Source organism: Cryptomeria japonica, chromosome 9 (assembly GCF_030272615.1).
Source record: "Cryptomeria japonica chromosome 9, Sugi_1.0, whole genome shotgun sequence".
NCBI lineage: Eukaryota > Viridiplantae > Streptophyta > Pinopsida > Cupressales > Cupressaceae > Cryptomeria > Cryptomeria japonica.
The window spans coordinates 506,661,215-506,687,722 of record NC_081413.1 but is presented as its reverse complement, the minus strand read 5'-3'; positions in this window follow the sequence as shown (position 1 = coordinate 506,687,722).

Below are 26,508 nucleotides of genomic sequence, written 5' to 3'. Positions count from 1 at the left end.
GGCCCTTTCATTAAAGTGTGCCCCTTTCATTTTATTCCTCCAATACATCATTTAATCAAAAACCCTAACTAGGTCCTATTTTGAACTTGGGGGCTTGATTTCGGGGGTCAAAACATCTCGAAATCACCTGTAACTTCAGGATTCACTCTAAAATCATCATATCCGATGGCCCTGAAAATTTGGTGAAAAGTTGTCAGGACCATGGCGCCCGGCGTGCACACGGTCCCAGACATTTTCCCGAAATTTTAGGAGCGCAATCCAATCATAAAATAAAGCTTAACCCCAAGAAATTGGTGGGAGATTCAATCTCTAAGTTGGCCTAAAGTTAAAATTAAGACCTAGGGTTTTATATATAAGAGCTCTCTTTCTTCATTGGAAAGGAGCCAGAATTTTGGTTTCAGGGACCTTCTATGCAGCAAAAGAGCAGATCTTTGAAGACTTCAACAACATTCAACATCCATCCATCAAGCATTCATCAATTTCATTCATCCATTTAGGGCTTTGAACACATTGAAGAGCAATAGGAGATCACCGACTGAAGATTGGCTTGTACCCCTCCCTTGGGGTTGGGTTTCAGGATTCGGACGACGCCGCAAGTTGCAGATCTGACGGAAGCGGACCGAGACAGAGCTTCACACCAAATTTCAGAGCAAAAGACCAGGACAGGGGTGTGGGGCACCTTGGTCCTGCCAGGACAGGGGCGCTAGGCGCCCTGGTCCCTGGGACAGGGGCGCTGGGCGCCCTGGTCCTTCTGTCAGACAGCAAGTTTCAGACAGTTTTTCAGGTTACCAAATAGCAGTTTCAGGGGCAGAATCAGGACAGTGGCACCCGCGCCCCCGTTCCGAACATTTTCACTCAGATTTTGACTCCGGGTACGCATCTACACTCTTGCTTTGTCCTGATGTTTGCAGCTTTCCATTGTTTAGTTTCAATTCTGCAATCTTGTTACTAGTTCATACTTTCACTCTAGGGCTAGTAGTTGAACTTGCATCATTTTATCTATCATTTGCAACAAAGGAATAGAAATCCTAATAGGTAGCCTGTGGCTCTCTCTTCCACAAAAAGAAGTAGCCAATTGTGTGATACCTCTAGGCTCTTTCGTATTCCACAAGTGTGTGATTGAAAGTGAGATTAGGGCATGTTTTCTTAGTGTCACTTTTTCCCCTACACACACATATACATTATATAGAGAAACTGGTAGTTAACATTGAAGTTGTGCATGATAAGTAGGATACACCAAAATAGAACATTCTGGATGTAGAGGTTATTGGATATAGATAATAAACAGGTTGAGGATATTGAACCTCCGAGAACAAATGTACATACAGAAGAGGTTAAGGTTGATAAGGTTACTGCACCAAGTGGTGAAGCCACCGGTGCTAGTCAGCAGGTTGGAAAGTCTAGTCATTCATTGTTGGCACTTGGCTCATCTGGTCAAGTTGATTTTAGACAGAGGAATATTGATCAATTGAGCAGTTTTGAATTGATGTATGTAGTAGCTCAGAACTTAAGGGAGGAAGGAACAAAAGACAAGAAAGTCATTGAGCAGGTCATTCTAGTTCTGTAGTAGCTAGTTCCAGGATACACTAGTCCAGTAGATAGCCCCTCTAGTAAGCTTAAGATTTTGACTGAACACATTACAAAAGAGTTTCAAACTCTTCAACAAATATCAAACTGGCAGTTAATAGAGAGGTAAAATGTAACTAGGAAGGTCACCAGTGACAATATGATCATGTCAGACAAGGTCAAGATGACAGAGCAACTAACAAAGATTGATAAGGCTCTTAATTAGTGCAGTTGTATATATAGGTCTTGTACTAGCACCGACAAACTTACAACTGACCTGGAGGTAAAAATAAAAGTGGCAAAGGCTTGGTTGGAACATCTGGCTAACAATTTTGATGGTACTCAGTCATTGACCAGTGCTATTGATGGTCAAATTTTGGTTACAGAATCTGTGATATGAGCCTTAGAGAAAGATATGGACAGATTAATCCGATGAGCAAGAGAATTAAGAGGATTGGTTAGTCCTCAGTTGAACACTTTGTTACTTCATAAACAGGAAAGTATAGAATTGATTAATAAACCCACACCGACAGATCTAATTGAAGACGAACTACATGCATACATTCTTAATGGGTTTGTATCTATTTTGGGAACATTGAAAACTAGTTGGGATACTTAGGATTTTTGAAGGGTGCTTACTCGGATATATTCAAGTACATCTAGATTCGGTAAACAAATTTTTATTTCATCCATTTGCCCCAGCCTTTGTCATTGATGTCAAAGGGGGAGTAGTTATGAAAAATGTTAAGAGACATAAGAAGTAATGCATAGCTCAGGGGGAGCACAGTCATTTTTGGTCATCAGTTTTGGGAGGAATCAGGACAATACATCAGCGATCCATTTTTTTTCACATGAGTGTTGCCATCAATGCCAAAGGGGGAGATTTTTGGCAATTGACACTCATCCGGTTTAGTTGTGTTGTCATTGATGGAAACACACATCATTTTAGATTGGACACTTTACCGGTACTCATCGATATTCATAATTCAGCAACCGGCATTCAAGTCATCTAGCAGACAAGGGAAACCGAGAAACTAGGAACCGGTATATGAGGTCAACATAGGAGATTGATCCGGCAGGTTTACATGGCATCAATCAGCGACATCGGTCATGAAGTTTAATGTATTTATTTTTGTCTAGGCCAACATGTAAATAAATTGTAATGCCTTTGTAAGCCGACATAAGGAATTCATGTTTATGTTTGGGAAGGGTATTTAAGTCAGTCCAGTTAAATTATTTTGGATATATACATAGAGAAAAGGAATATATAGTGATGTGATATTGTGGGAGCAATGTTGATCGACTAAATGCGAATATAATATTTTGTAGTCGGTCTTGGTTATTGGTTTAGAGGTTTGGGATGCGAAGCAAGTTAGTAGTAAAGGAGTACATAGTGAAAACCGGTACAGACAGTGTTTGAACCGAAACTCATCCTGCATAGTAGATGCATTCTCTGAGTTCGGAATTTTGTTTGTAAACCATTATTTTGTGTTTGTAGTCAGTGAGGATCCTTTTGTGATGAGTAGTGCGCTCTAGGTTGTTAGCCTTCTTGCATGTGCAGGCCTCTATTGTAATATTTATTCATTTGGTCAGTGGATAGATATTGTGGGTCACCAATCCCATCTTGGTTTATCCTCTTTGAGGTTTTCCACTTATAAATCTATGTGTTATGGTGTATGTTCTTGTGGTTGCATCATTTCTACTTCTTGTTATATTCTTTTATGGTTACCGGTTACTGAAATACTTTGTTAATAAGGTTAAAATTGATCTCACCAATAGAACACTAATTCACCCCCCCCCCCTCTCAGTGTTCTTGGATTCCAACATATATATTGCATATAACTTGAAATAATCAAGCAAGTGAAAGGGAGTCACGACATCATATCATGCTCATAAATGAGTGGTATGATATCATCCCCATCATAGTCGCAGTGATACAATAATCATGGCAACCATAGCATCATTATCATCATCTAATGTAAACATGAACTGAAGTTAGCACATAGAAAGATACCATCACATCATCATAAGAAAATATAAACCTCGCATGAACAATGAGTGCACAAAAATCACCAATTATGTTTCCATCATCATAATAGTCCCAAATGTATAATCATCCATATAAGATCATAATGTCAACTACCAATATAATATGTCTAACATCTACGACAAGCATCAAAATCATGAGTAGATCCATAAACAACTATCAAAAGCATCATAAAAGAGTCTAATCATAATCTTCAAGTCTATTGATGCATGAAAGAAAAGGTGAATCAGGGACGGACACTACAGTTAGAATGTTACTACATTAAGAAAAAAATGAAGCAATTATATGATAAGAGAATGTCACCAAGGGAGTTTTATGTGGTTGATTTAGCTCTTTTGTATAATTCCAAGTCAAAAGATAAAGGAAAACATGGAAAATTTGATGCTTTGTAGCTTGGACCACATGAAGTAGTTGAGAGGTTTGAAATGAATTTATATTCTCATAATTTTAGATGGAGAACTCATGGAATTGGCCATCATTTTTATAGGCAATTGGAGCTTGTTTGACTTGGTGAGTCCAATGCCATATCTATTAATTATTTTATTCATCATCTCACTGACTAGGGTATGATGTTATCCTAGTCTTGTGTTCATATTTCATTCCCATCTTTGGACCTAGAAATATATCTAAATTTGTGTTGCCAACCCAAATAGATCCTATTAAGTTTCATCCCTACATCACCTATATTTTAAAATTGAATCCTTTTTCCTTAGTGTACATAGGTTTGATTTTTCACCATTAAAAAATATTTTTAATGTTACTAAGATATCTAAAAATTCGTTTACGTGGGCATTTGGTTGATTTTGGTGTTTTACTATATACCACTCAAGATTCTTCTTGTCACCCCCTAGCTAATCCTAGAGTGTTATTAATGAACATTTGAATTGATCCAACTACTAGAGTTGAGTTTGTAATAGTGTATGGTTTTTGAGGCTAGATTTGGACATGGAAATGATTATTTGAGGAAAATATAATGTTTTTTGTATTTGTGTGTTCGGTGAAACAATGTTTTCCAAATGCATTTAATGGAACTACCGTTATTAAACCTATATTTTTCAATTAAGACATCCATTTTCTATTTTTTTTCATCAAAGGGAAAGTTACATCAAACATTTGCATTCAAGTGTGACAATTTTTTATACTCATGGACACCCATAATTATTCTTGAGAACCATTTGTGCCAACTTTTTGCGGAAATTTATCACTATTTCTATCTAGATGCCTATTGCCAAGTAATGATCATTGTAGCTAGTCTACACATGATTTTATTACTACTCATAGGAGTTATTTAAGATTAATTTCATTTTGGGAGTTGGTTTTTATAAGTTTCAAGCTAGTACATTTTATGAATATCCATGGCTAATGCTCTCTCAGTTCTAGAGGGATAATTATTGTAGAAGATATATGTAACTACATGTCTCGGTTTTGGTCCTACGGGAGGAATGTAGGGGTTTGAGCATGAGCGGGAGTCGAGGATGGAGTCAAAGTGACAGCGGAAGTGGTTCGAGGGTTTTGGTTTTGGATGGGGAAGACCTTGTAGGAGAGGTAGACAAGGTGGATGCAGTTGGATTTGAAAATGAGGTGGGTTTGGCCCGCCTCCTCTCTTTTGGTGTGGACTAGTTGTGGGGTTTTCTCGATGCCGAATTTTCCTTTGGTCCCCTATTTGAGGGTGGATGCTCATCACTCTCGCCTCCTATGTTTGTTTTGGTCTTCTATTTTTATTTGGAGCCTTTTCTTTTGTCAGTTTCTGGTGCTATGATCTGGCTTGTGGTTTTTTGTGGACGCTAAGTTGGTGTTGTGTTGGATTTGTGGAATGGTCCTTCAGCTTCTTCACTCCAATGTGTGCCCTATTTTGGGTTGTCTTGTGTGGGTTTCTAGGCTGGCATTTCTTTCTTGGTTGTCGTTCTGCCATGCCCGAGGTATGGTTGTCTTTGATCTACTATCTCTAACCCTCCTTGTTTGCCTTTTTCAACACTCTTCATTGGAGGGATTTTTATGGGGTTTCTTTGTGGTGGGGTTTCCCTTTGACCCTAGTGCGTGCTTTGTTGGGATCCATAGTTTGGTTCCCATATTCATTTTTCGTGCAGAGGTTTTTCTTTCATGTCTTTGCTTCTTTGTCTCTGCTCAGTGGCCCTATGGGGGTGGGTTTTGCCTATTGGTGTTGCTTCAAAGGGGACTTCATTTTCCCTTTCTATGGTCTTGCCTTTGGTCTCTCACATTGAGGTGGAGAGTGCCTAGCTAGGATGGTTTGTTTTTCAGTATCAACATATTTGGTCTTCTTTGGATATTCCTATTGAGGTGGAGCTATCTTCTATTGAGGTGGAGATGGTTATTGCTAGAGAACATGGTAGGTGTTGCTTGGTGTGGTTGAACGGTGTTTGGTTGGTTCAATTGGTGATCCATTTTCATTCAATTTCCATTGGGTCTCCTTCATATTGAGGTGGTAATGAGTTATGAGAGTAGGGAGTTGACTTTGAGCTGGATTGTCTTTTCTTGTTTCAACTTGTTGGTTTTGGGAGCCAAGTCAAAACCCAATATGAAGGTTTGGGGAGCCTTTCAAAACCCTCTAGTTCCAGATTGTTCCTTTATGCTTCTATTCAAGACTTTGATTTCTAAGGTTTTGAGATCCTTGCAAAAACCCAATGCTCGGGTTATGGGTACCTCAGAAAACCCTTGGTATCTGGTGAAGGTTAAGGGAGCCTTGATAAAACCCTTGGATTTTCTTGTATTGACATCTTTTGGTGTTGTTTGGTTTTTCTAGAGAATGGATTTGACCTCCTTTTATCAACTGGTTCTTCAATTATCATTCCTTTTTGTTAGGTTGAGGTTGGATTGTTGGTAGTCTATGTTGATTCTTCTGGCAGCATTCTTATTTAGGTTCTGGATCCGTGCAAAATCTGAGGGTTTCGGGTCCCTTCAAAACTTGTTGTAAGGGGTTTCGAGTCCCCTCAAAACTTGTTTGATCCTTAATCAATTTCTACATGTCACCTTAATTAGTTATTGGCATTTTAAATACTTTCAAGGAATAGAAGTGTGATAGGCACTCTTATTTTTAAACTTACTTTCACCATAGTTGTTGATGTGATTATATTAGATATTTGAAGAGTGTTTCATTACTCTAATTTATTGCAATATGTTAGATGTGATATTGTTTTGTCTACTATGAATGGATGTCAATGAGATTAGGGGAAGATCACTAAGTATATGTTGTTTGTATTCATCATATCTCTACTATTTTTTATTATATTTTTCTTGTGTTGATTGAATGCTACTCTACAACCCAATAGAACACTAGCCTTGAAGGCTTTAACCATCCACTCATTCTAAAATAATAAAAAATAATCACTAGTTAGCATAAGAGTTAGTTATTGGATTCATATATATTTTTCATCATCTAGTATCATAAATCAAGGAAAAAATCCAACAAAACCTAATTGTGAAACCATTCAATAAGTTATGGTTGTTGGTATTTTGGTATGGTTTTGTCATTGATGTCAACACCTACTAAAACACTAGCACTTTGGAGATCCAACAGCATTCACCAGCAAGCAAGTAACTATTGCACAGTCACTGGTATATGGTTCACCGGTACTTGAAATTATATGGAAGACACTTGGTAATGTCAAAGACATCGTTTGGACATCTTGTCCTAGAGTTTTGTTCATTGGTATATTCATATTTGCATATTTTCTTTTACCGGCAAATAGGTCCAGGGTTATCTAGGGTTACACCTGCAGGTTTATCTTTTCCAGATCAGCATGGCACGCTATGGAGATGATTAATTATTGTTGTAAATGCATTAAGCCGACATGTTCAATCGGTTATTGCATTGGATATTATATTGTTTGTAAAATGTTTTTATTGCAATATCTTGTAGAGCCGACCTACTAAAATTGGTCTTAGGTTATGGTATAAATGTAAGATCTTATTTGTAAGATCAAGTGTGGAATGCGAAAAAGAATTGTGTGAAGGTATATGCGAGATTAAGCAGAGCTATACATGAAGACATCATTTGAAGGTGAAGCTAGGTTTTTGTGGAAGCATATCAGCAATACATCGGTACTGAATCCAGCATATGAAGATGCTATTTTGTGCAGTACATTCTTATTGGATTTAACCATCCAACTGTAGTCAGTGTGACTCCCATTTTGTGATTAAGCAGTGAGCTCTAGGCTGTTGGCCTTTCTGCATGTGCAGACCCCATTTATGTACACTTACTATCTGCAGTAGTATCATCTGATTGTGGGTAAGGCTTCCCACCATGGTTTTTCCCCTTATAGGGTTTCCACGTACAAATATTGGTGTTATGTGTTGTGGATGACTTTGTGTTTATGTTTCATGCATTAATCTTTATCGGTATAGAAATTAACTATTAAAATTGTCTACCGGCATACTTAATTGGTTTACTGGTATTAAGCATTAAGTTGGTTAAGTTGTTTTTGGTTTGAATTTACTTGACAACTGATTCACCCCCCTGTCTCAGTTGTCTCTGGGACCTAAAAATTGGTATTAGAGCTTAGTCCTCTTTTGCAGAAGTTTAACAGCTTGAGGAGATCCAATGTCTACTCATTATTTCAGGAAGGACAATCCTAAACTTGATGGAACCAACTATGGCATATGGAAGATCAGAATGGAGACAGATCTAAATTGCATTGCTAAAAACATCTCGAAAGTTACAAAGAAGGGTTATACTGCTGATGTACCTAGTCAGCCCAGTCCAACTACCTTGACTAAAGATGAGGGAAATGATTGCAAAGCAAGAGAAGCACTTTTGAGCGCATTATCAGATCAACAAATCATGGGATTATCAGATAGGTCTACTGCTAAAGCTATTTGGACTCATTTGGAAACACTGAATGAAGGAGATTCCATAGTCAAAATTGCAAAACTTGAAAGCTTCCGAGTTAGGTATGAACATCTGAAAATGGAAGAAGATGAAAGGATTTCTGCTTTTATGGAAAGAGTAAATGAAATTGTTTTGGGTATTAAATGTTGTGGAGGAACCTTAAGTGAGGATGAAATTGTTTCAAAAAATTTAAGAGGATTGCCACCGGCATAAAAAATGAAGGTTACTACTATAAATGAATTGAGAACAATGCCTAATACATCAGTAACTAGGGATACATTGATTGGAAAACTTTCAACTTTTGAAATTGAAGAATTTGGTCCTGTTGCTACTATAAAGACAGATTTGGCCTTTAAAGCATCAACATCATTTGCTCCATCATTTGACAAATCAAATTGGAAAGCCTTTTATGCAAGAGGACTTGAAGAAAGTAGGAAGGAGAGTGAAGAACTTGAAGAACTTGAAGCACTATTTGCAAGAAAAATGCCTAAAGGTCCAGTTGGAAGTAAGTATGAAGGTAAAGCACCCTTTAAATGTTTTAACTGCAATAAGCTTGGTCATATGGCTTCGAGATGCCCTGATAGACATGCTAGACTAAGAGAAGAAGCTAGAAGAACATACAAGCCTAATCTTGAATATCAGAGATACAAATTTAAGAAGAATAAAGACAAATCTTGTTACATTTCTGATGAAGGTGTGACTGACAATTCTGATGAGGATCCAACAGACAATGGATGGGTTTTTCTTGCTATAATAGAAGATCAACCGGCACCTACTGCTCAACCGGTAGAACAAGCCCTAGCAGCTAAAGTTGAAGTAAAGGATGAATGGATCATTGATTCAGGATGCTCACATCATATGACAGGAGACAAAGGTAAATTCTTGAACTTTCAAGAATACAATGGTGGTTTAGTGAGATTTGGAGATGACAAAGCTTGTTCAATCAAAGGTAAGGGTACAATATCTCTTGATGGTAAGAATAACACTGACAATGTCTACTATGTTGAAGGATTAAAGCATAATCTTTTGAGTGTTGGTCAATTAGTTGAGAAAGGATTTCAGTTACAACTTAAAAATGGAAAATGCAAAATTATGAATAGAACCGGTTTGGAAATTGCAACCGGTAATCAGACTAGAGGTAATATCTTTCATTTGAATAACAGTGAAAAGACATGCTTGATTGCACATATAGATGAAAGTTGGTTATGGCATAAGAGACTCTGTCATGTAAACTTTGATTGCATGGTAAAGATCAGTACTTCTAAGGCAGTTAGAGATCTACCTAAAATTTTCAAACCTCAGAATACAATATGTAAGGAATGTCAATTTGGAAAGCAAGTTAGAGCTAGTTTCAAAAGTATTCCAGAAAAATCCAATAATGCTCTTGATTTAATTCACACTGATTTATGTGGTCCAGCTAGAACTAAAAGCTTACAAGGTGATAGATATTTCATGCTAATTATTGATGATTATTCTAGAATGTGTTGGGTTACTTTTCTCAAAGAAAAATCAGAAGCACTTGGAAAGTTCAAACTATTCAAAGCAATGGTAGAAAATAAAACCGGTAAGAAAATCAAATGTTTAAGATTAGATCAAGGAGGTGAATTTACATCTAAAGACTTTAATACATTCTGTGAAGTGAATGGAATTAGAAGACAATTATCATCACCTCGGACACCACAACAAAATGGAGTTGTTGAAAGGAAAAACAAAACTATCTTGGATGTAGCAAGAAGTATGTTATCTGAAGCAAATTTACCACATATATATTGGAGAGGAGTAGTCAGCACAATGATCTATACATTCAACAAAGTTCACATAAAAGGTGAAACCGGTAAGACCCCTCATGAACTATGGTTTGGTAATAATCCTACTCTTAAGTATTTAAGAATTTTTGGAAGTAAATATTATATCAGAAGAGATAAGTATATTGGAAAATTTGATCCTAGAAGTGATGAAGGAATATTTCTTGGTTATTCATCTAAGACCAAGGCATATAGATGTTTTAACAAGAGATTGCATAAAATTGTTGATAGCACAAATGTAAAGATTGATGAACAATTCAAAGGAACTTCAAGGTATATATTTAGAACCAGCAACATAAATTATGACAAATGAACCTACACTAAATCCACCAGTACAGAATGAAGATCCAGTTACCCTGGTACCATTTGAGGATTCCACAGTAATTGAAGAACAACAACAAACTAAGACACCTCGGTATGTAAGATTGAATCATTCTGAAGATCAGATAATTGGAAACAAATTTAAAGGAGTTATGACAAGAGGAAGATTGGAAAATGAAGAGGTATGTCTTATTTCTCAAATTGAACCATCATCTATTAATGAGGCATGTGAAGATAAATTTTGGATTAAAGCTATGGAAGAAGAATTAGAACAAATTGAGAAAAATAACACTTGGACATTAGTTCCCCGGCCTAAAAATAAAAATGTAATTGGAACCAAATGGGTATTTAGAAACAAACTTAATGAAGATGGTAAGGTTGTCAGAAATAAAGCAAGACTAGTGTGTAAGGGATATTCTCAAAAAGAAGGAGTTGATTACAATGAAACCTTTGCACCGGTAGCTAGAATTGAGACAGTCAGATTATTCTTGGCTTTTGCAACTCACAAGAACTACAAAGTTTATCAAATGTATATTAAATGTGCATTTTTTAATGGAGATCTTGAAGAGGAAGTCTATATTGAACAACCTGATGGATTTTCTTTGACAGATGACAATGATATGGTTTGCAGGTTAAGAAAAGCTCTGTATGGACTAAAACAAGCCCTAAGAGCTTGGTATGCAAGATTGGATAAGTATCTTTTAAAGATTGGTTTTACTAAAGGAAATGCAGACAGCAATTTATATTACAAAATAACTAATGATGACATCTTGATTATAGAAGTATTCATTGATGATATAATCTTTGGAGGAGAAGATAGATTATGTAAAGAATTTTTTATTAAAATGCAACAAGAATTTGAAATGTCTATGATTGGAGAAATAAAATTCTTTTTAGGATTGTAGATTTCACAAACTGACAAAGGTATATTCTTGAGTCAATCCAAATACTTAAAAGAGTTACTAAATAAATTTGGGATGGAGATCTCTAAATCGGTAAGCACACCTATGACTACAAATGACAAATTATCTCAAAGGGATGAATCTACAGCTATTAATCCAACTAGATACAAATCTATGATAGGAGGTTTACTTTATTTGACATAAACCAGACCAGATATTATGAATGCGGTATGTATTGTTTCAAGATTTCAAAGTTATCCTAGAGAAAATCATGAATCAATAGTAAAAAGGATTTTCTGGTACTTACAAGGCACTATAAATCTTGGATTATGATATCCTAGAGATGAAAACTTTGAATTATGTGCATACACAGATGCAAATTGGGCAGGAGATGTGGATGATAGAAAAAGCACCACCGGCGGAGCATTCTTTCTTGGAAATAGATTAGTTTCTTGGTTGAGTAAGAAACAGAGTTGTACATCTTTATCAACAGCAGAATCAGAATATGTTGCAGCAGCAACTAACTGTACATAGGTACTATGGCTTAAGCAAATGTTGAAAGACATAAAGGTAAAATGCAAGGAACCTATTACTATATATTGTGATAACACTACAGCAATTGATATATCTAAGAATCCAGTATTACATTCTAAAACAAAACATGTTTCTATCAAACTGAATTTTCTAAGGGAAAAAGTTGAAGAAAAGGAGATAAAACTGGTTTATGTGAATACTAAAGAACAACTTGCAGATATTTTCACAAAACCTTTGCCTAAGGAGACTTTTGAATATCTCAGAGATCAGCTTGGAGTCATACCACCACCGGTAGAGACTTAGACAGTTGATGATTGTCATCAACCGGCAGAATTAAAAGACAAATCTTTTACTCCGGTCTTTGATGAGGAAGCTACTTCTCAGGGAGAGTAGTTGGTATATTGCATTGATTGGTATTTTGTATATGAACTTAGTTTTGTTGTAACTTTGGCATTTTATGTCAAAGGGAGAGAGATATCTATGGAAAAACACATTATCTTTCTTTTAAGGAGAGACTGGTATTGAAAAACTTTGGATAACACATGTTGCTCCCAAGGGGAGAGATTGTTGTTTAGGAGAGATTGTTGGTTTTTGGTATTTGGCATTTCTGTTTTGGCACTTTGATGTTTTTTTTCCATCTTGTGTTTCCATCAATGCCAAAGGGGGAGATTGTTGGTATTTTGGTATGGTTTTGTCATTGATGTCAACACCTACTTAAACACTAGCACTTTGGAGATGCAGCAGCATTCACCGGCAAGCAAGTAACTATTGCACAGTTACTGGTATATGGTTCACCGACAGGATATAATGATCATCGGTACTCGGAATTATATGGAAGACACTTGGTAATGTCGAAGACATCATTTGGACATCTTGTCCGAGAGTTTTGTTCATTGGTATATTCATATTTGCATATTTGCTTTTACCGGCAAATAGGTCCAGGGTTATCTAGGGTTACACCGGCAGGTTTATCTTTTCCAGATCAGCATGGCACGCTATGGAGATGATTAATTATTGTTGTAAATGCATTAAGCCGACATGTTCAATCGGTTATTGCATTGGATATTATATTGTTTGTAAAAAAATTTTATTGCAATATCTTGTAGAGCCGACCTACTAAAATTGGTCTTAGGTTATGGTATAAATGTAAGATCTTATTTGTAAGATCAAGTGTGGAATGCGAAAAAGAATTGTGTGAAGGTATATGCGAGATTAAGCAGATCTATACACGAAGACATCATTTGAAGGTGAAGCTAGGTTTTTGTGGAAGCATATCAGCAATACACCGGTATTGAATCCAGCATATGAAGATGCTATTTTGTGCAATACATTCTTATTGGATTTAACCATCCAACTGTAGTCAGTGTGACTCCCATTTTGTGATTGAGCAGTGAGCTCTAGGTTGTTGGCCTTTCTGCATGTGCAGACCCCATTTATGTACACTTACTATCTACAGTAGTATCATCTGATTGTGGGTAAGGTTTCCCACCGTGGTTTTTCCCCTTACAGGGTTTCCACATACAAATATTGGTGTTATGTGTTGTGGATGACTTTGTGTTTATGTTTCATGCATTAATCTTTACCGGTATAGAAATTAACTGTTAAAACTGTCTACCGGCATACTTAACTGGTTTACTAGTATTAAGCATTAAGTTGGTTAAATTGTTTTTGGTTTGAATTTAGTTGACAACTGATTCAACCCCCCCCCCCCCCCCCCCTCAGTTGTCTCTAGGACCTAACAATGGTTAGTATATATATACTTTGTCAATTCCTAAGGAAACATAACAGAAATCATTTTAAGGGATTTTAATGTTTTTTTAACAACATATTCATGTATAAAGTATTTATAAGGTCTATATAGGTATTACTACAACTAATTGAGCTTAGTATAATGATAGTTATTGAGGCTAATCTCGCACTTAGGTACAGTTACTACAAAGTGCACTAGTTATTCATTATATATGCTTTGAATGCTTGTTTAGGAACACTTATAGGAACCACATAGGAACACACTCCTAGATTTAAGCTAAGGTCAAAATAAAGGGAATATTATCCAATCCACGCAATTGGCTTGTAACCCTCCACAATCTATGATGAACCATAAGTTTGGTATCTTGAAGAAACCCTGATGTAGAAAGTTGAGTTGAGTTCTAGGATTTTAGAACAATTGTTTTGGACACAACAAAAAGGATGGATATTAAATTTCTTCTTAAATTCTTTATTGTAAAATAAATTTACTTATTTTTAAAATAAGACTTTGTAATAAACAATCTAACTAAGCAAAAAAATATATACTATTTACACTAAATCTAGAGCTTGTAGCTAAAATGATTACAATTCTAGAGAAATTTAAATCTCTACCTATCTAGTTAATCCATCTTTTCTAAAAAAAATAAACTAATATAATGATAAAAAAAATACAAGTAAAATAATCACACTTGGGATAAGAGAAATCCAAGATGTTGAGAAATCCAGAATTAAGGTGGCTTAACAAGATATTTACTATATGTGAAGCACAATTAAGGGTGAGTTGAACTTGAGTTAAAGATTCAAGATTGGTGTAAAAATGAATTGCCTATTTTTGCTAGTCTTGAATTGTCAAAGTAATTCAACTCAAAAAAGTCAATTTTGCTAGTCTTGAATTGTCAAAGTGGTTCAACTCAAAAAAGTCTAATTCCATAATATAAAAGGTAAAATACTAACCTTCAAGAGGAAACAAAGCATGAAATCATAGAAAATGTCCAGCAAACATGAAGTGAAGTCAGAGGATCTATGGGTTGACTTGGAAATTCAGTCAAGGTTAAAAAAAAAAAAACAAATGAAAAAGTTGTGGGTCATGTATTAGATTTTCAAATCATTAGAAGACTATCATGTATACCCATTTTTTACTTATAAACTAAAACCCATTTAGGCACTTATAGACTATAACCCATTTTTTACTTATAAAAGGTCTCATTTAAATGCTAATTATGTTGTCAAAAAAGTATTTAATGTTGTGATCATCAAAGAAAATTCATTTAGAGTTAACATTTATTTCTTAAATATAAAGACATTAAAAGTTTAAAAATATATATATTATTCAACAAATAAAACTATCAAAAAGTAACATAAATATCTAATATTTGCTTCATTTTCAAAGTTAAAAAAAATGAAATAATGAATGGTCAGGTTTTCAAAAGTAAAATTACTATCCCCTGGTTCTTGGGAGGGGATTTCAACATGGTATTAAATGCTCAAGATAAACAGGGAGGTAACAAGGTGGAATGGAAGGGTGCTGAGAGAGTGCAGTGGGAAAGGATGGTTAGCAAGATGAGATTGAGCGATCCTTTAGCAGGAAAGAAGGGAGAGTATAAATCAATATGGTACACCTGGTGTAATCATCAACAATATAATAAAAGAGTCTATTGCAGGCTTGATAGATTTTATTTCAACAAAGATTTCTTCGAAATTACTAAAAATGATGAGGGTGTTCAATATACTGTCATACCATATACATTATCAGATCATCATCCTATTATGATTGGGCTAAAGATAACTGATAGTAGGGTGACCCCATCAAACCCTAGCTCAAAATTTAAAATGAACACTAGTCTACTAATGGATGAGGACCTGAAATGTGCCATGTGTCTGGTCAGAATGTTTAATATGGTAATTGCCAAATGTCCAACATAGACAGATGGAACCAGAATGTTAAAACCTGGACCTCACTCTGTTAAGCTGTGGGTAAAAAGAAGGCTAAGGATGCCAGAGCCTTTGAGTTACAACTGCATAATGTCCTCCAAGTGGCTGAGTTGGAGCTTCAAGGGGATCCTGAGAATGTATCACTCACCAACCAGCTTATTAGGGTCAAGACTGATCTTAGAATATTGCAGAATCAGAAAATCGAAGGGTGGAGAACTAGGGATAAATTAAATTGGTTAGACACTTGAGATCGAGGATCTAAATTCTTCTTCCATTTTCTTAAAATGAAACAAGCCAGAGAAAAATTGACACCATTTGGGAGCAGAATAAGAACCTCTCTGAACCAGCTGAAATTCTTGAATGCTTTGGTCAATTCTACAAGGACGTGTTCTCTACTGAACCAGGTAGGGAGGAACAGGAAAATGCCAGAAATATTGTCATGTTCTTAAGTCTCTAAACTTATTGACAAGGAGGATAGTAAGATACTTGAAATGACTACTTCAAAAGAAGAAATCAGGAGAGCTATCTTGGCTCTTAGCAATGATAAATCCCTCGGCCCTGATGGGTTTCCAGTAGAATTTTATAAAGAAAATATTGGATGGATTGTTGATGATCTTCACTCCTTATACACTAAGGCGATACATATTGGCTCCTTGGGCAAGAATATTAACCAAGGTCTGATTAAGCTAATTCCTAAAGAAGACGACAAAACCCTACTTAAAAATTGGAGACCTATCACATTGTTGAATGTGTCATACAAAATCTTAGCTAAGTTGATTGCATGCAGATTGTTGTCCTCGATTTCAGCATGACCGAAATCGTGAGGCAACCCTACGAAACTGGTTCGTTTCGTACCTTATGGTCTCTGGGAGCTTAATCGACTTCGTCAGTTAGTTCATTTTGTTTCTTGTTTTCTGTTTTTAATGTTTTCCTAGTTTCCTTAAGTTTGCAGTTTTAGTTGCAGTTCGGACTTTAAAGTCCGAAATGCAAGGTCTTTTCTTTATTAACTGCACATCGGACTTTAAATTCTGATGTGCATTTATCTTGGTCTAAACCTGTAGTTCGGACTTTAAAGTCCGACCTGCAGGTGGTCTTTGCCTACAGTTCGGACTTTAAAGTCCAACCTACAGACTGCTTATTTGGGCAATACATGTCGGACTTTAAAGTCCGACATGCAAAAGTTCCTAGCCTGCATGTTGGACTTTAAAGTCTGACATGCAATTGCGAGTTGTAATTAATGCCGCATTAATTGATTAATTAGGGTTTTGTTTAATTGATTTCTAAGTTATTTTTGCATTTTTTTTGTTCTTCATTGTGGTTTGTCTTCTTCTCCGCACTCCCTCCTCTACTTTTTCTCCTCATGATTTGGATTTTCCTTGCTCTATTGTCGGATTTCTTTCCATCATCAGTGAAGCAGAAGAGGTAGGGATTGTGTTTCTTTTGTCTTTCCGGATTTCTCTTTTAGGTTTGTGTTTTTGTTGTCCTTCCTTTTGTTCTTGTTTTTCTTTTTGGGTCTTGTTTTAAGAGGCAATCGGATTTTGTAGTTCGATTGTCTCCCTTGTTTCATAGGACAATCGAACTTCAAAACCTGATTGCTCTCTGAAGTCCCCCTTCTCCAGCTGCATATCGGACTTTAAAGTCCGGTGTGCAACTGGATTGAAGGATCTCTGCATATCGGATTTTAAAGTCCGATATGCGGGATCATGACCTACGCATATCGGACTTTAAAATCTGATATGCGAAGAAGGATAGGTTGACATGTCAGGTTTTAAAACCCGACATGTCAACCAATTGTTTTTCCCTTTGTAATCACATCGGACTTTAAAGTCCGATGTGCCTTTAATCTTTCCCAGGTTGCACATCGGACTTTAAAGTCCGATGTGCTTGTTTTAAGTTTTCCCCTGCACATCAAACTTTAAAGTCCGATGTGTTATTGACTTCCCCGGATTGACACATTGGACTTTAAAGTACGATGTGTTGATGACCCATCTCGGATTTGCACATCGGACTTTAAAGTCTGATGTGTTGATCAAGGTATTTTTAATTGCACTTCGAACTTTAAAGTCCGATGTGCAATTTTTGTTTTCAAAAAAGCATGTTGGACTTTTTTCCCCGACCTATTATTTTTGGCAGTTTTACTCCCAAGCCTATTTTGAGTCCCGTTTTTCGATCCGTTTGAGAACATTGATTTTGATAAGGATGAATAGCTAATCATCAGTGTTGAATGTAGTCAGCATGAATGTCAAAGCTACCTCACAACAAACCTGAGTCTTCTTCAGGTTAGTTGGAATCTTCTCCAAGTAAAGCATCATCAAGAAAGATGAAATACAACTATGACAAGTACTTGAATCTGTATCCAGAGAGTTCAGTAGACTCAAATAGCAAGAAAATCAGAGACACTGAAATTGGTCATGTAGATATGCAAGAATTTGTTGATCGGGTTCAGAAGGCACCTACTCGTCTAACCAATTTAATCAAATCTGAGCTGCATAAGTATGCATATTTCCCTATTGCGGCTCATGATCTTGAATTTGTACTGGCAATAGCTGATCACTTTGATCCAAACACAAGGCAAGTAAAAGATGAAGATCACAATGTCATCATGACCCTAGACAGTGTATTCTTCAATAGTGTCTTCAAAGGTTCATTAGTTGAAGAAGTAGCTGATATTTCTCAAGAGAGTGCTCAAGAGTACTATGAGAAACATGAGGATAAATGCAAAAAGGTGATCAATATTATTTATCTCTCTGCTGCAAGGAGTTCCCTCACCTCATGATGGCCTAAGTCCTTCCACAGGAGCGATTTTAATGAGGAATATAACGACATGGTCACCATGTTATCCAGAGTGAGGGGGTTAAAAGACTCATTATTTTCAAAACTAGATGTCTTATTACATATATATAATCAGAAAGGGGGCCACGAGAATTGATTGGGGAGAGCAAATCAGTGATGCACTTTGTGCTCAATTGAAGGAGGTCAAGGTGACACTAAAGTTTTACATGACCTTGTACCTGGTCTACGCAACTGCTTCAATGACGCAATATCCAGGCTTGTCTACCAAGGGTGACAGAAGATTGGTGCCCATCTGGGAGTATTATGATCAACTTACCATCAAGAATCAAGGTAACCACTATAGAATGGTTAATGACGCCTTCTTCATTGTATGAAAGTGTATTTTTTATAAAGGCCTGCAGAAGAAGAGAATATCAGAGGCCGATTACAACAGGTTATCTCATTTTGGGTGTGTATTTCTGCAGTTTCCCACATTCACCTACATCCGAATTGAATTTTGCCAGGTGAGCCCTTCATTCTTCCAAGGTTCCCTTCAGACAAAATCGTCCTTATGGATTTGTGTAGACAACTGATTAGTGTGCATGAGAAAAAATCACAAGCACATAAGACTGGGCTGAAATTCCCAGAATCAATCAGTAGGTACTCAGTGCTAACCAATCCTAAGGCTAAAAATATGGAGGAAGAAACGCAGTGGAATACCATGAGAAGATTCAAGAACCAAACCAATTTTGACTTTCCTGGTATAAAGAACAAACTCAAAAGGACTTATACTCATGTTTATAGGTTTGAGGATGTTTGGGGAGATTGTCAAAATGAGGAGGATATAAGAAGGATGGATTTCAGCCGCCTTACTCTGGAATAAATTGAAAATTTGGATTTAGCTAAGATTCCAATGACCATGGAAGACACAGATGACATAGTGGACCCTGTTTATTATGAGAAGAAGATTGCTGACTCCACACTTCCACTTGTGCAATGGTTGAAGAAAGAAAGCACATCTATTACTCAGAGGATTCCTACTATCTTAGCAAACACCAATGCATGGCTGGTAAAGAAAAACCTTAGGATGAAATAGCTTCCTACTAATTCAGGAGATGATGACAACACTGATGGCCCATTGGGCAAGACAACTACAACTGAAACAAGAACAAAGAGCAAGGCAAATCCACAAGCACTATCCTCAGTTCCTGTGGTACAATCGAAGGGTAAAGGACCCAAAATCAAATTTACAATTAAAGGGTCGAAGAAGAGTGAATCATCATCCGCATCCCAGGAAGCATTAGCGAAAGAGCCAGAACAACCGCCTGCCAGTGAAGTTGGAAAAGGAAAAGAAATTGAAGAAGGTGAAATTCCTCAATAAGAGGAAGTAGAGGCAAAAGAATTATAACTCCCAGCTGAAGTTGATACCCCGATTACCTCAAAAGTAATCATCCACTCTATTGACTCTGACTCTGACTCTAACCAAGAGGATGAGGATTTTCAAGAAGATGGAGATTTAAGTATGGGCATGACAGTTTTTCACAATAACCAACTTCTCTAATTTAGATGATATCCCTTCATCTACTTTTGAATCCACGATGATGGATTTTAATGAAACTTTGGACGATTCACTTGCAGAACAGGTTTCAGTAGGCTTACCCATCACTACCACCACCACCACAATAATTCCTCCATTGGTAAGTGTTGAAGTTACATTTATGGCACCCTCAACTCTCCCATCTGTAACTGAAGAGGTAGCAACAACAAATGTTCCACTAGATACCTGCATATTAGCACCATCGGTAACACTCACAACTACTCCAAGCTCCAGTCAACCTATTCCCGAAGCTTCAACTCAAAGTCAGCAAGGAGCTACTACTCCATCAACCAATCCAAAAATACCCCCTTGGATGGAAGTAGTGGCCCCTAAAAGGAAAAAATAGGTGATCTCTCTAGACGAGTTTGACTTTGAAATTTTAGTTCCTCCATAGCCTAAGGGAACAAAAAAGCCAAAGACAGTATCTCGGGTGGTAGTAGACCCGGCTTCTAAGAGAAAATATGCTGAAGTTATGGTGCCATCGTCAGACAAGGACAAAGGCAACATAAGATCAGAAGATTATACCATGCAGATCGTAGAGCTCGGGGTGGAAACACATGAGAGTGTGAAATTAGATTCATAGACAGCCTTTAATTCCTTGTTGAGAAGATTGGATCAAGAGAGGGATGAGAAAAATATCTTGAAGTAGAAGTGTGAACAGCTGACCAACGTTCTTTTAAAGATAACACAATCTTCTCAGGAGGTTGAACCCATAGGATCCTCAATATATACTGAAGCCCTCAAGAAGATTGAACAGGTGGGAACTAAAGGCCGAGTGATGGATGTTGGCATTTTTGATGATTATGTTGTGATTGTCATTGATGGACACACACTTGCTATGAGATCACTTTTTGTATGTATGAGTTATGCTCAACGAGTATTTGTTTCAAACCGGTATTATGTTATAGTCTTTAGACTATCGGTGTCTTGTAGAAAGTGTTTACCGATCTCAAGCGGCATGAGAACCTCAAGCGGTTCGAGGATCTCAAGTGAAATGGAGCAAAGGAACTAGAAGCGATAGTTATCATTTTCCCAGTCTTCATTTCTGTCAACCGGTAATCTGTCTAATAGTTAAACCGGTATTACTCTAAGTTACCAACCGGTAATCTGTTAAACCTGTATTACTCTGACTTACCAACTGGTAATCGGTAAAGTTGTATAAACCGGTAATACTCTGTGATGAGTTACCTACCGGTATATCTTTATGATGAGTTACCATCCACCGACACTTTGACGATGATTTTGTGTCATGTTACAAAATGTGTCTAGATACAATGAACCTAGGAACTTGCAATGTAATCTTATTGGACCGACATGAAATCAGATTCCTAAGGACATCATGTCTAGGGTTTTAGTGTGTGTAGTTGTTAGGGTTTGTGGTGGTTGATGAGTTCTTGTATGTGCAATCTTAACAAAAAAGATCAAGTCTGTATGCTGTAACAGAGTGTGGATTTACTGAAGACTGAAGTAATGTTGAAATGCATTAGCAATGAGCTATCATGGATCTAACCAAGCAGACTGTGCTATTTGCTAGATCATTCACTTGTTGATTACTCACATCTTTGACAAGTTAGAAACCCTTAACCGGGTAGGCCCAGAAAATCCTTTGTAAATCCTCTAACAAGGTGATTCAAATTTGTGGATCTAAAATCCTCTCACAAGGTAGTCTTTAATCGGACTTATCTCCTAATAGAGATTGAGATTCCTAACAGGATATGATCTGGTAAAGAACATTGTATGACCTTAACCGGTCTGACTTTAATCGGTCTAGTTACTATTCTGCAGATAGTTACTTGTGAGTTTCATCTCACCATGGTTTTTCCCATTTGGGTTTCCACGTTAAAATCTCTTGTGTTATGGTGATTGTGCTTCTGTGGGTGAAGGCCTTACTTGTTGTTTGGTTTGCATTTGTGTTAACCGGTTTGTTAGTTAAATTGTTATACCGGTTTACTGCTAGACTGATAAAGTGTTTGAGTTCAATAATTTTTGGTATACTAATTCACCCCCCCCCCCCCCCTCTTAGTATTCATCAATTGGTATCAGAGCCAACCTTTCTATAAGTATAACCACTTGGAAAGAGATATGGGGGAATACATTGTGAGGGAACTTACTCATCGGCTCACTCAGACTGAGCAAGCCTATGATGAACTTAAAGTCAAATATAAGGCCTCTCAGGCAAAAAGAAGAGAGCATGCTGAAAAACTGATGGAGCTAACTGAAAATAGTTCTTCTGATGAAGTAGACCTGGAAGCCCTAGTTCAAGAAGTTAAAAACCTGAATGAGTCCAATGCCAACCTAAGAAGGGAACTTGAAGGACTAACTATCAGAATGTGTCAAGAGCTTGAGAACCGGAGGAAAGCTGAAGATCTGGTAAAAGACAAAGATCATGAGATCTCCAAGCTGAAGCAAGAGATCAGTGCACTTACCGCTCATCTTCATGAAAATGAAATGGAAAAGGAAGAAATGCAAGGTGAACTACACATGGCTGTTTCTGAGAATGCAACCTTGAAGGAATCCAATGCTTCTATTACTAAAGAACTTACTGAGTCAAAGGAAATACTTGCCAAATTCAATAAGAGCACTGTCAAGCTAGAGCAGAATCTTGAATAAGCTAAACCGGTAAAGAATACCAATGGACTTGGTTTCTCTAAATATGAGGAAGGTGAGACCTCTGGAACAAAAGATGGAGCATCAAAGAAACAACCGACACCAAAGGATAAAGGTAAGAAAAAGTTCAAAGCTATTTGCTTTAATTGTCTCAAGGAAGGACACACTGCTAATGTATGTAGAAGTAAGGCTTACAATAACTTTCCTTATTTTTTAAATGATAAGCCTAGACCCAATAGATTCAATGGTAATTGGTATGCATGCAACAAGTTTGGGCATAGAGCATTTGAATGCAGTTTTGTCATGCACAACACCGGAAGGTATCCTCAAAGGAGTAAAGGAGCTTTTTCTAAACCCTCTGGGAATCGGAACCCAAACTGGTTTAATACCTATAATTATCAGTCAGGAAGCAGTGACTATCAAGTGGCAACTGGATGGAGAGCAGCATGTTTGATCTGTCATGGTAATGGTCACATTGTTGCAACATGCAAAAGGAATAATGGAAACATGAACAATGGACCTTGGAGAGCACCTGGAATGATTTGCTATCATTGCAACAAACTAGGTCATACAACAAGATTCTGCAGAATGAGAAAAAATATATCAGATGATATACCGGTAACTCTGGAAGGAAAGATAGATGTTGAAACCGTTCAAGCGGATATGAAGAAAACCTGGAAGAAGAAGCCAAAAGAAGTGATTCAAGAAGAACCGGTTTCTGCACCTAGTGTGGAAGTCACTGAACCGGCAAACTAAGCATCAGAAAAGCTTAGGGGGAACAAACGGTGAAATATCTCAAACCCCCGGTTTACACCGGTAAAAGACCTTAACCGGTAAGTGATACCTGTCAACTAGTAGAAGACCAGAAACGGTAAAAGGCAAATTAGGGTTTACGCCCTAATGGAGCATTTATTATGGTAGGTGGAGAACTTGTTTAAAAGGATTTTTCAAGTCATTTTTCACTTATCAGTTCTCAAGCGAAGAATTTTTTTAAGCACTGAGCGACGAAAAGCGATTTGGATTGCGATTTGAAGAATTTTCAAAATCTTGAAGAAGAATCGAAGGCGAATATCAGTCGGCCAAGTGTAGAGCACAAAGCGGTATTTCAGCAACCGAAGGAATGTGTGGCAAAGTGTAATTTGAAAGCCCTAAATTTTGAATTACGATTTCTCTATTTATCATGGCTTCTGCATCACACTCTAGCCCTAGTGCACCCGTTGATCCAGTAGACTTCATTCAACGGAAGGCAAAATACAATGCCCTATCTCAAATACCCGTTGGTGATATAGTGGAGGAAGGCATTTCCGATTACATTGACTGTAAAATTGAAGACTTAGGATCTCTTGTAATCCATTCCCAGTTGAGTTTTTTCTACAGGAAGGATAAGAAGATTAAACCAAAATTTAGCATCTTGGAAAAGAAGAAGTTTCACAATGCAGTCTATTTCCTTGAAGAGTATTCAGATGATCACATCCACATCATTTTGAGCAGAGTGCACGGTGATAAAATGTACTTAGAGTGGACGCATGACACCACACCGGAAGTGATTCATGTCGTCGCCAGTTTTTGTAACGTTGGTGAAGTGCCATCCCTAAGGAAGATCAGCAAGACGGAAATGACCAAGCTCACCGGTTATGTGAGCAACCAATGGGGAATGACCATCAATCCCATCAAGGATGATCTAGTCAAATATGCCTGCATGGTAATAGGTTATCGGACATTTTATGCTAGCAGGATCAACTCTGTCTCTGCGGCAGTGGTAAATGCTGCCTACCGGACGATCATGGAAGATGCATCATTTGACTTATGCACTTGTGTGCAAAGGCAACTTCTGGTGAACCTAAAGTCAATTAAACAGGATAATGCCTTGAGATTTAAGTTTGGGTAAACTATTGGTTGGGTTGTTCTTCTACTTCCAAGGTTACTTCCCAGGAGTCAGAGATATTCAGTGGTTTGTCGACCAACCAGTTACAAAGCAAATCAAGGAAAGCCTTCAAGCGGTTGGAACCAGTTATCCAGAAGTTTTGAACAAATACTTTGATGAGTTCAGACGCAAAATGAGCCAAAGAGTGAGAATATCGGGTGATATTGTCAAGAAATATGAAGATGACATCTGCTTCACCATCAAAGTTGATGAGTGCATAATGGAGGCGGTTGAGCCTAGACAGGAAGAAGTGGAACCGATGGGATATGAGGTAATGTATGACATGCTAGATGGGTATGCCTCTACCCTACTTGCCTCGCCCCTTGATCCAAAGGTAAAGAGAACCGGCACCTATTTGGAAAGGGTTACACCGGTTGAAGAACCGTCAGTAAAGAAGGGAAAGGCAGTGCCTTCAGTATCGGCACTGGTTACCACAGCAAGTTCCAAAGTGACCAAGCCATCACCAGCAAAGAAGAAACCAGAAGCTGCACCCGCCAAAGTCTTTGAGAGAAAGTGGAAGACAAAAGACACCACATCGGACTCAGAGGACATTGTGTCTGAAGAACAGCCTAAGAAGACTAGGCAAACGAGGAAAAAGACAAAGAGTGAACCGGCAACATCTGAACCGATAAATATTGATATTTCCTCCTACAAACCTTTGACACATTGTCAAAGAACTATTAAGAATATTACAAGAAAATTGCTTAGTGATTTGCAAGAATATTTTGATGATTTCAATGACAATGAGAAAGAGGAAGTTGAAGAGGAAGTCATTCAATATATATGTGTTAATGACCTATCGCCATCAGAAATTAGATCTGTGACACCGGATTCTTTATATAATTCTTTAGATAAAAAATGGTGCATTGCCATAGAGAAGGAACAAGAAATAAGAGAGGAAATATTTGCACAATATTTTCTTAATGTGTCAAATTCATAAGTTTATAAAACTATGGAAAAATACAAAGGCCTCTTCTTCATGAGAAGAAGGAGACTCTTGTTGCTAGAAGGAAAAGTTCCTGAAGTGGTAAAAGATACCCACTCTCATGCCCAAGCCGCTTTAAGGTTGCATCAAGTGGCTGAAGCTAACAAGAAAGCTGAGCAAGAACCGGCAACCAATAAACTGGATGAGGTATATGACAGTGAAGGAGAATAGGTCATTGATCAAATGGATTCTATTGATGTTGATGCCTTGAATGGTGAAAATGTCACTCTGGGTACACCATCAGAAGCGGCAAGATAGGAAAAATAGGACAAACAAAAGGCTGCCAAGGAGCAAGCGGAGAAAGAGAAGAAGCAATAGGAAGAAGAAAAGAAGAAACAGGCAGAAGAAGAGAAAAAGAGAAAAGAGGAAGAGAAGAAGAAAAAGGAAGAAGAAAAGAAAGAAGAAGAGAAATGACAGGAAGAAGAAAAGAGAAAGGAAGAGGAGAAGAGGAAGCAAGAAGAGGAGAAGAGAAAGGCAGAAGAGAAGAAGAAGTAGGAAGAGGAGAAGAAGAAGAAGGATGAAGAAGAAAAGGAGCAGAAAGAAGAAGAGAAGAAGAAGGAAGAAGAGAAAAGAAAGCAAGAAGAAAAGGAGCAAAAGAAGGCAGAAGAAGATAAGGTAAGAGCCAAAGAGAAGGAGGAAGAGGCACAGAGCACACAAGTGGAGACCCCAAAGGCAACTGATAGTCAAGCCAAATCAGCTGACATTACCAGTCCCACTGACCTCCAATCTGCTAATGAATTGGAGCTGCTACAAAGCATTAAGCTTGCTCAAGAACGCCTAGAGGTGATAAGGAGGAAAAAGGAGCAAGATGTGATCCAAGCTGTAGTGGACACTCTTACCAGTTTGATACCCAGTACCAACCTCCTCAGTACCGATTCCTCTTTGGCCCAACTGAAACTTTTATGCACAGTTGTGGAGGAC